Source organism: Lathyrus oleraceus, chromosome 5 (genome assembly GCF_024323335.1).
Source record: "Lathyrus oleraceus cultivar Zhongwan6 chromosome 5, CAAS_Psat_ZW6_1.0, whole genome shotgun sequence".
NCBI lineage: Eukaryota > Viridiplantae > Streptophyta > Magnoliopsida > Fabales > Fabaceae > Lathyrus > Lathyrus oleraceus.
Window position 1 is genome coordinate 630161532 of NC_066583.1, and position 12392 is coordinate 630173923.

General features: G+C 31.7%; 1 pseudogene; it reads right to left on the bottom strand.

Moving 5' to 3' along the window:
• Positions 1–1867: 1867 nt before the first annotated feature.
• Positions 1868–7635, bottom strand: LOC127082554 (uncharacterized; annotated as a pseudogene).
• Positions 7636–12392: the final 4757 nt, after the last annotated feature.

A 12392-nucleotide genomic window follows, 5' to 3' on the forward strand; every position in this document is an offset into this window, starting at 1 on the left:
TCCACAAAGTCCCATAGAAACATGATCAAGAATTAGTGTTTCGCTCCCTAGAGAAATGCAACGGTGAGGTCTTCTTGAATCCATGCCTCAAAGACCAAGCAATCAGGTTTTCACTTCCCCTATGATCAGATGAATAGCCAAGTCACACCTTTAAGGTTTGGTCCATACACAAACCTTATCTTTATAAGCCAAGAGCTTTGAATATATATTGATATACTATCAAGTATCAATGAATGAATGATGCACATGAATGAATAATGAGTGTGTGCAGATGATTCTCAAGTCAAGGGTTGAGTAAAAAGGTGAAAAGGGGAGGGCAAATTTTGGGGTATAACAGCAACCTCTGTTTAATCTTCTTAAATCTGAATACACGAATTGCGAGAACTTTTCGAGTATTCAAGGTAGAAGAGGATTAAATACCAAAGTATCCGAAAATTTCTGTTGAGAACGGGTCACACGGAATATTGTGATGACAGCTTGACTTTTATAGGTTCATCTGGTGGGATTTATTGATATTATGTGGGGATATTAATTGCAAATGAGGAACATGATATGCATGTTACATGTGATGTGTGCCATATGAATGTCATTCACAAGATATGAGACTTTGACTCGTCACTGATTATACTAAAGAAAATGTTATTAATGAGAACGCTATGTATTACCACCACTGCTAGGGATTCCACATGGTTCTGCTGACGAGTACAAAGATATATGATCTAACCGGGGAGTCATCAAGACATTTCCAGATGTTAAGCAAAAAAATTCAAAATACCGATCATCTTTTAGGATTCTTCAGGAGGTTAAAGTAATGCATAAGGTTTTCTTTTTATGTAGCTTTTATTATTCCCTAATTTTTATAGCGTTGTGTGATCAAAATAAATCAGTTATTTCGCAAACAAAATACATGAGAAATGAAAAGTAATTGGTAAAAGAAATGAATTTTATTGATTATAAAATCTGTACATACAATGCGTACAAGGATGCAAAAGTCCTTAAAGAGAAAACTACAAAAATTGAAAAATTAAGGAAATGACAATGTGAAATATTTTAGTATTTTTCCATTGATTACAACATTGGAAATCATCCACTGTAGGATCTAAGCTCCAATACTTCACTTTGATTGACGATGATTGGATCGATCTTCGACCGTCTGAGATATAGTTGTAGTGAGATAGGCTCAAGGAACATAGTCAAATGCCTTTATCCTTAACTTTTGTCTAGACATTTTCTATTTTTTCCGTCCACCGGAATGCTCATTTTTTCCTAAGTCTCCCTTTCGGGTTTTCAAATTAGTGAGTTTTATATATTTTCATTTGATCCCTAACTTTTACATGGATAATTCATTTTTTGGTCTATCGGGATACCCCTTTTTGCCTAGATTGTCCATGTGAAAGTCAATCTAGCGGGCTTTTATCATCATTTCTTTTTAGGCGTAATATTTTTTGACTATGTGGGAATTCACTAGCGACGATAAATCGTCCCCATCCATGGTGGTGAGGATTAGGGATCCGCCTGAGAAGGCCTTCTTAATGACAAAAGGTCCTTCATAGTTGTTAGTCAATTCGCCCCGGGGATCCGAGTGAATAGCAAAATGTCTCTTGAGCACTAGTTCTCTTGCGTGGTACTCACGAGGAAGAACCTTCTTATCAAAAGCTCGTTTGATGCGTCTTTGGTACAACTGACCATGGCAGACATACATCAAATGATTTTCTTCAATTGGATTCATCTGATCATATCAAGATTGAACCATCCATATAAACAAATGTTAAAACATAATGTATATTTTATACAACTCATTCAATAAAATTCTAATAATAAACAACGACATTTGTTGATATAATATAACTAATGAAAAACTTACGTTCTATAAGTTTTCAAAAACTTCTTTGAACACGACGTTTGTTGTAGAATTCAATGGATGGTTATCCTTGTCATGGATTAATATCTTAAGCCCTTTTTTGCTTTTGACCCTTGATATTGCAACATATAGTTGACCATGACTAAATACACTTCTAGGCAAATACAATCCAACATAATCCAATGACTGACCTTGAGATTTGTTAATTGTCATAGCATAACATATAGTTATGGGAAATTGCCTTCTAGTCATTTTGAATGGCCACGGAGATTGTGTTGGAGTCATATCCATTCTTGGAATATAGATAACCCCTCCAATATTCTTTCCAGATATAATCTTTGCCTCGATAACGTGGTTTGCCAATCTTGTAACTATAAGCCTTGTTCCATTGCAGAGACCTTCAGGTTGATCAATGTTTCGAAGCAACATAATAGGGGTCCCAATCTTCAATTTAATCTTGTGGTTAGGTAGACCGGAAGTTGTAAGTGTATTCAAAAATTCCGGGGTCAAAACATCAAAAGCTTCATTTCCTTCACCGTCAAAAGTGTCTACAGAATCTGAACTTAAATATTCCTTTTCTTCACCTTTGGGAAATTTTTTGAAATTTTATTATTATAAATCTATGTTAGTACATATAAATATATGAATGTATCTATAAATATGTTTACAATGGATAACGCATACCTGGTATGAATCCCAAAACGTATTGATTTATGATGTCAACCGTTTCAATTGTTCCTGCCAATATAGCTCTTGATTGCAAAAATTTTGGATTCTTGTAATTGTTAAGAAAATTCGGATATGTTTCACTAACAATGGCTTCTAGTGGATCATCATAGTTAGAAATTAAGAAATCATTTGGAATAGGAATATCCGTGTAACCATCGTTAGGTTCTTCCAATTTCCCATCGCCAACTTTTAATATCCAATTAGAAAACAATTCTAATTCAGATGTACTTGAAGTATTGCCGGCTTGTTGGAGTCGCATGTTCTTTGTAAGCTTCAGCACAACACAATGATCCCAGATGTATGATGAATTTATTGTAGAATGTATTATATCTGAACGGCTGCCCCTTGGTACAACTGGTAATATTTGCCGAAAATCTCCACCAAATACAATTAGTTTCCCTCCGAATAATTTGTCAGAACAATTGGAACGCCCCATTATGTCTTTAAGGGTTTTATCAAACGCTTCAAAACAAAATCTGTGTGCCATTGGAGCTTCATCCCAAATTATCAACTTTGCCATTTTTAGTAGCTCTGCACGATCACTACCTTTGTCGATATTACATGTAGAAGACTCCATTGTAGGTATTGGAATCTTGAACATTGAATGAGCCGTTCGACCTCCTGGAAGTAGTAGTGAAGCTATGCCCGATGAAGCAACAGTTAAACAAATTTGTTTCTTTGATCTTATGTAGGAAGCTAGAGTTCTCCACATGTAGGTTTTCCCTGTGCCACCGTATCCATACAAAAAAAATACGCCTCCTTGTTGATTGTTTACTGCTTCCATTATTCGCTTGAATACACCTCTTTGCTCATCTAATTTAAAAAAATACATAGCAAACATGCAGTGAATAAATTAATTATACATTAAAAAAAATTGTAAGATAAAATCATACTTTAAAAGTTAACTTTATAAAATTATGACAAAACTTACAAACATTTAACATATTTACCTGTAAGATTTAAGAACAAATTATTGTATTCTTGCAATTGTTCGGCTGGATTGTAACTCCGCTCTTCGTATATGAGCTTATTTCCCAACTGCTCAACCACATATCCACTTGGATAAGGCATTCCAGCAAATTCCTTTAGACTTCGGCTCTTCCTTTGAAGATTTCGTTCAATCTCAATTAATGTTAAATTCATTATCTCTTCATCCGACAACCTCAAACCTTTATACAATAGTAATTATAAGTGTAAACTATAAAACAAATTTACTTTTAAGAATCAAACAAATAAATATAATAAAAATTCACAATATAGGAAAAATAATACCTTTATTGTTTGCAATTCGCTGTTGAGCATATAGTATTCCATCAGCTAAGAGATGACATGTTTTACTCCATACATGTCTTGGCCTGTTAATGCTGCCTGATAATAACATGTGAACAAATAGTAATCTCAAATATTGACCTGAACCCCAATGATTTGCCTCTTTAATAGCTGCAATGAATTCTCTATCATCGCCGATAAAACCCATAGCAAAACAGGCATCCCGGAAAGTATCATATTTTACGTTATTCACTGTTTTTATATCATTATAACTGCGGGGGCCTTTGACATGTGTGAGCATCAATCTAAGATAGTACAATTCGCCAGTTGTTGGAGGAACCCATATAAGCCTACCAATTGTGTAACCTTTTTGACGGGGTTTCCATTCTCTTTTTTTCTTAACATAAACAAATTTTGAAACAAATTTGTTGTAAGTTAAATTTTGTGCTTCAGGATACTTGCAATTTGCTTCGAACCATGATGTAAACATCGATTCAGTTACACTTGGTTTTTCCAGAACTATATTGATACGATCAAAATCAGTGTAATATACCGAATTTTGACCTTCACAATGAAAGTACAGTCTCTCAACAGCTGGTTTTCTACCATGGATTGGAAAGGAGAATATCCTCCAAGATGCTTCACTCGGAGAAACGTACCTACAAATAATATAATGAAAGGCAATGGATTTAAAATTAATAGAATGATTATTGTAGACATAATATATAAATTTTATTATAACACATATAGTCAAAACAGTGTACATATAAAATTTTCTACACCATGCACGTAAAGAAAAATTGCACACTTTTAGTTGAAATAGATAAATTGCATGACATCATATTTCAAGTGATATATTAGAAACGTACCTACAATCAATATACTGTTTGATCTCATCAATATTCTGTGGATGGTTGGAAGTTCCATCATCATTCGGTACAATGGCAGCGGTGATTCTGTCGTAACCTTTGTTGATGTACTTGAATAAGTACTTAATCGATGTACTTTGATTGCACCATTCCATGTTTATGTGAGCTTGGTACTTTGTCAACAACTTTGCATTGTGTGGAACAACATTCCGGTTATCGACTTGAATTCCATTCTTAAGAACTGTATGTCCATTGTCCCTTCTTCTATATACCGGAAATCCATCTTGATCAACAATTGTTTCGGGCTGAAACTGTTTTGGAAAATATTTAGAATATTTTCCATCTTTCATGCACGGTGAAGATCGATTTGCAAATCCATACGGGCCATGAATCATGTGAGTTTTAACCAAATTATACAACTCTTCATTGGTATCTTGGTCAGGTATTTCAGCTGAAATAATGCGATCAATATCACTTGGAGTTGGATATTTGTTAGATGGATGGAGGAAAATTAAGATGTGAGCATGTGGTAATCCTCTCTTTTGAAACTCAATTGTATACATATCTATAAAAATAAATATATAAAATATATACAATAGTCAGCACACGAATGATAAATTTGAAAATAACAATACGATTAATTGAATATGGAATAAGTTACTCACATGCAAGAACTTTCCCCAATAGACTTTTCTTTGTGAGATCAGACAAAAGCTCATCAAATTTCATTTTAAAGACTCTTGAAATGATGTCAGGATGATCTGATGCTTTTAGATGAACAGAACCAAGCAAACGCTGAATTTCAGGCCAGTTGGGGTTACATGTGAATGTAATGAAAAGATCTGGAAATCCGACATAGCTGCATATTGCCATTCCGTCAAAGTATAGTTGATCCATATATCTACGACTACCAACGTATGAAGAAGGTAGCACAACCCTCTTACCTGTGTTTGACCCGTGCATTTCTCCATTTGAATTATATTCATTCAAATTGTGATACTTGCCAACCCTCAGTTTTGACTGATTCTTTCGAAGCCACCTAAGTCTTTCTGATTCCATTATTGTAAAACCATCTACCAAAAATTGTTGATAAAGTCTCCTTGATCGCAACAATGTTTGTGCTTCATTAGATCTTGATTGAATTCTAAAGGCCAACCACTCTCTTATTGTAAGTCGATTTCGCTTTGTTGCTTCTTCCCAAGGAATATCTTTATTGTTCTGTTCTGACTGTGTTATGTCTGTGAAGTGGCGAATATTTGTCCCTTTATCACGGTGCCTCACATTAGGTCTATATCCATCCTCACCATATGGAAATAATAATGGGTACTGATATCCTAAATAACTGGTATGATACTCATCTATCCTTTGAAGTTCGCCATATTGTTTTTGCACTATAATGTCTCTTTTTTCTGCAGTGTCGACATCTTCAACAATTAAAGCAACTACTTCAGATACAGTTGGTTGATTATATATCCTTCCATCATTTCTTCGTTCAGATATTAAACGAAGTTTTAAATCAGAAACACCTTCTTCACAAAGTCTGTCCCTTGCCATGCGAAATGATTGTGCATGAACATTATGTTCATATAACATTTCAGATAGTTTTCTCACAATATTAACATCAACTCCACTTTTTGACCTATAATGAAAAGAGTTGAAACAGTTTATTGCAAGTTTCTTAAATAAATAAATTTAAAGTTTGGAAAATAATAGATATCTAACCTGAATCCATGCATTCTGTTTTCAATTTCATTCTCAGTGTCATAAACATATAGTTGTGCAAATCGTGGATTTTGACCTGACATCGGTAACATGCTTCCTATTCGGTGACATGATTGACCTTGGATACGAAAATTGGGAGGGAATCTACCGTTGTTAAATCGATTGTCCACTTTCGCACCGGGAGATGTAAATGCAAACATAACGTTGTACATTCGAATTTGTTGTTGGAAATTTTTTGATTCACATGATTCGTTGTCAAACAACAGATGTTATAGAACTTTAGGAGCGGGTTTTAACAAAGGTAACTGAACTTTTCCTGATCCACAACACATGGAAAATTTAGGATTGGACGCATGACGGCATTTGTTTTTCCTTTCCGAATACCACATATTTGCACCACAATATTGACATTCAATGACAGGATCCCCTATATCATAATACCCTCATGATCATCAATAGTATTTAATTCATATGTTAAATGAGTTGTATTTCATAATAATAAAATATTATTTATAGTAAATCATTTTAAAATACCTTATGTAATTTCAAAAGTTTCCATAGCATCTGTTCCATTAGACATTTCATCTTCATCAAAACTTGAATTTGTTGCTGAACTGTAACCTTTTGACATAACATTTATTGTGTTAAGAATATTGTAATATTCTATGACATATCATAAACAAATTAACTCAAATGAAAAATTATTAAGAATATACCGTCAGATTCATCATTCATATTATCGTCTCCACTATCAGATGCAAAAAGCTCATTGAGTTGCAATTCTGGTATTGGATCTTGGTTTGATGTTGTTGCAGCAAATGTATTGTCAAACCTCTTAGATAAGTTAACTCCTAATTTGGTAATGTTTCTGCTTGATATCCTTTTTGATCTGATATTATTATTGGTACTTGGCTTAGTCTTTAAGGACGAATGAAGTTGACGACTTACTTCAACGTTGGCTATACCACGACCGTCATTTAGTATGTTTGGCGAAAGTTCTGATAGTGGTATCCTCAAAGCTGTTGAGTCATTGCCGCGTCTTTTATCAAATGTACCGTTTTCTTTTAGAGCAGTTTTCAACCTCTTAGATTTCTTGTCATTAATAACACTCTTTCTATAAATTCTGGCTTTTGCAACATTCTTCCTCCTCAAAATAGTTTTAAAATGTAATTCTTCATCTACCATTTTGAATATTTTCTATTATAGTACTCACTCAGGCTCTATAATTCAAAATGATCATACTTGATCATACATCTGAAAAAATTACACATATATAACAGATATTATATATCTTCATCATTATAAATAAAACAAAAGATATATAATTTTATAGTGAATAAAAATATCAAATGTTCACCTGATAAAAAACATAACTTACATTGCCATGGCTTTATTTGAATAAAGTTTTCTTACAGCTTTTGCTCATTCAACATGATAAGTTCATTTCTTGAATTTGGAACAATACTTGAAATGCTAATATATAATATATAAGGTACATGTTAAGAATGGATCATTTCCATTATATATATATATATATATATATATATATATATATATATATATATATATATATATATATATATATATATATATATATATATATATATATATATATATATATATATTTGGTACGAAAATTCGTCTGTTCCCTCCAAAATAATTGGCAATTCCGTAACATGTGGATATGTGTAATATAGGGAAATGAAAAGTTTTTCATCAGCCTATGTATTAATATAGCCGTAAAACCTAAAGGGATTTCATTAGAGCATGTTTATCTATAGTTTTCCCAAGTTCCTACACATTTACCGATGTTGCTGTGTCAGAAGCATTTGGATATTTGAGATTTTCCAACGATCTCTCATTTGCAATGTCCATAAAGAAACACACGCTCCTACAATTTAAGTGGTTCATATTTATTATTAAAAAAATTCAATTTGTCATTTAAAGAAAATCAAACAACGATAATATTTGGCAAAAAAATACAATAATAATTAATTTGATTTCAGGATATTGATTTCATTTTGGAATGATAAGATTGCAACAACAATAAAATAACGGTAATATTTATTATTAAAAAAATTCATTTTGTCATTTAAAGAAAATCAAGCAACGATAATATTTGGCAAAAAAACTACAATAATAATTAATTTGATTTCAGGATATTGATTTCGTTTTGGAATGATAAGATTGCAACAACAATAAAATAACGGTAATATTTTTTAGTAGTATAAATAGGTAAGAAAAAGTATTGTCAATGTAAGAAAAAAACAGTATTAAGAAAAAATATTGTCAATGTACAGAATGAATTTATAAAAATTGCAATTACATAATGATTTTAAAAAAAATATATATATGAATCCAAACAGAATATTGTACCTGGAATTAATTTAAAATTGTATTTTAGTAATCTTATAGGGGAATGAAATAAATTTGTTAGATTTCAAAAAAATTAATATTATATTATTCAAATTTGGTTTCTATCTTTATTGAAAAGTATGATAGATATAGGTTTGATGTGAGGTTAAAGTAGAGCATTAATGATGGTTACTTCTGGGAAAGTTTGCTTCAAATATAAGCAAAAAATATTGAAGTGAAAGGTGTGGATATACTGATTTTTTAGGGTTGAAACACGTGTATTGGAAGTTGCATATCTGTATCCATTACATTTAAAATGGTATAATATTGTCGGTGGTTTTGAAATAGTGGTTTTGGAATATTTTGAGTTATTAAGTGGGTAAATGGGATTAATAATGATGATAATAAATATTAATAAATAACAATATTAATAATAATAATAATATCAATTTATTCAATTAAATAAAACCCTAATATTATGGATTGTAATTAGGGTAATTAAGTAATTATGGTGGTAATTAACTTTTATATATTAATTAATGTATTTTGATATATTTGAATCAATTTTTTAATTATATTTTATATAATATATAGTTGAATCAATTTTTATGTTGTCGAGGCAAATTTATTAAATTGTAAAATGGTAGAGTTAGTTAGAGTATTAAATAGAGTTTAGTACGAAATTACTAATAGGAACATGAAATTAGCTGTATTATGGATTGTAGTTAGGGTAATTAAGTAATTATGGTGGTAATTAACTTTTATATATTAAAAGTAGATAATTTATATGATCTCAAAACTTTAAAAAAATAATCTCAATTAATTTAAGGATGCTGTGGCTAATCCAAATTAATCAAAATTATAACGATCACTAGACATAGTAAATCAATTATATGAGAGAACAAAATTAAATAAATAAGATCTCTTATACAATTGCTTAACAAAATAATAACATTATAAATCAATTTTATTTTATGCACAAATTTAATTCAAAGATTAAATAATAAGGCATAATGATCAGTAAAAATGAAATCATATGAATATGAACAGAATTAAAATACATGTTTAACAAAGTAGCCCAACAGTAACATTCATGAATGCCAATACCTAGCCATAGAAAAAATAGAAAAATAATTTAATCATACCCTTTTCAGAACCGAGAAAGCTTTGGGGACCAAAGACTATTTATAGACTTTCTACCATCAAGAATTTAAAGTCATTAAAACCCATTACCACCCAATTAAATTGTCATGTCAATTTACATTAAAACCAAAATAAATTATACCCTTTTCAGAACCAAAATCCCAAAACTATGGACCACATTAAAATTGGTTTTTTATTATTAATAATTATTATAATAAAAATAAGAAACCGTTACATGATGATCTTGCTAGGAATACCATAGCGATAAATTATCTCTTTCTTAATGAACAGGGTAACCACTTGTTGATTGACATTGGCATATAAAGAAACTTTGACCCACTTTGTAAAGTAATCATTAGCAACTAGAATGAATCGATGGCCGTTGGAAGCTTTCGGCTCTATCATTCCAATCATATCAATACCCCACATAGAGATCGGCCATGGAGAAGTCAAAAGATTCAACGGAGTTGGTGGCACAAAAATCTTGTCACCGTATATTTATCACTTGTGACATCTTCTAACAAAGTTGTAATAATTATTATAATAAAAATAAGAAACCGTTACATGATGATCTTGCTAGGAATACCATAGCGATAAATTATCTCTTTCTTAATGAACCGGGTAACCACTTGTTGATTGACATTGGCATATAAAGAAACTTTGACCCACTTTGTAAAGTAATCATTAGCAACTAGAATGAATCGATGGCCGTTGGAAGCTTTCGGCTCTATCATTCCAATCATATCAATACCCCACATAGAGATCGGCCATGGAGAAGTCAAAAGATTCAACGGAGTTGGTGGCACAAAAATCTTGTCACCGTATATTTATCACTTGTGACATCTTCTAACAAAGTTGTAACAATCAACCTCCATTGTTGTCAATAGTAACCAGCTCGAAGGATCTTCTTGGCCATGGCAGGATCTTTTGCATGTACACCATCGCAACCTTCATGTATGGACTTTATGATCGTGCTCGCTTCGTGTCTATCCATGCATCTGAGCAGCACAAAATCATAATTCCTCTTATATAGCACATCACCATTCAAGAAAAACTTGGAGGAAAGTCTTCTCAAACCTTTCTTGTCAGTAATGGGTATACCCTCGGGATATTGTTGTTTCTCTAGATATGTATTTATGTCATAAAACCAATGTTTTAAAAACCAGACCAAACTGGCCAGTTTAACCAGTTAGACCAGGAACCAGAGATGAATCCGGTTGGATCAACCTTTCAAAATCGCTAGTGGCTAAAAACTGGAGTAAAACCAGAAAAACCAAATTGAACAGTCCAAAACCATTCGAACCGGAGGCGGTTTTGTGAAACCGTCTGGTTCAAAAAAATGCATCAAATTGACCATTTAAAAAAAAAATGTATACTATTTCAATATCAAAACTTAACATACATTTCCCAAACACAAAAAAGAACTCTGTGTTTTTTTACAACCATACAAGCTTCTAAGTTTTGTCACTCCGTTATAGTATTTCTTTCAACCACACTTCATCATCATCATGCCATCTCTTTCAAACATAATCACGCCGTTCAACTCAATATTGTCTGTCGTTAAAGTCAATATTGTTTGTTGTTGTCAATTATGACTTGTTTGTCGTAGTTCAATTCGAATTCGATTTTTATTGTTTAATTAAGTATATTGTATTATTTAATTTTGGTATTCTATCTTATTTAATTTATGTATTCTTAATTTTTTGAGCTTTAGTTATTATGTTTTATTATTTTAATTTTGGTTTGAATTAATATAACTTATTTTTTTTGTAATTTTTTAATTTATATGAATCATTCTTAAATGAAAGTTAAAATAAAGTGTACAACTATATAATGTTGTATTAAGTTTGTAATGGATTTTTGAAAGATTTATTTTATTAAGTTATGAATATATGATTATATGTGACATATTTATGAAATTTAGTTTCATATTATTAGTTCATTTAATAAACGGTTCGACCGTAGGTTTAACCAATTAAATCTTAAACTAGAAGTTTCAACAGTTTGATCTCCGGTCCAGTTTTTAAAACATTGCACAAAACCAAGGTTAATCATCAGAATCTGCCTTGATTGCTAGATAATGTGATGGTTTATCCAGGTGGTCAATATAGATAACAGGTGCTTCATTCTTCCATTTGACCTTAAACATGGATGCCAACGTAGCCATAGCGTCTGCCAACTGATTTTCTTCCCTAGGGATATGATGAAAGAATATTTCATCAAAGTAGGGAATCAATTTTTTGATATGCTCTTTGTAAGGAATCAATTTGCCATCCCGAGTCTCCCAGTCACCATTAACCTGACTAATTACCAGAGCGGAATCTCTGTACACTTCAAGAATTTTGATTCTTAAGTCAATGGGCGCCTCTATACCATAGATACATTCTTCATATTCTGCCATATTGTTGGTGCATTCAAAGCATAATCTAGCGGTAAATGGAAGG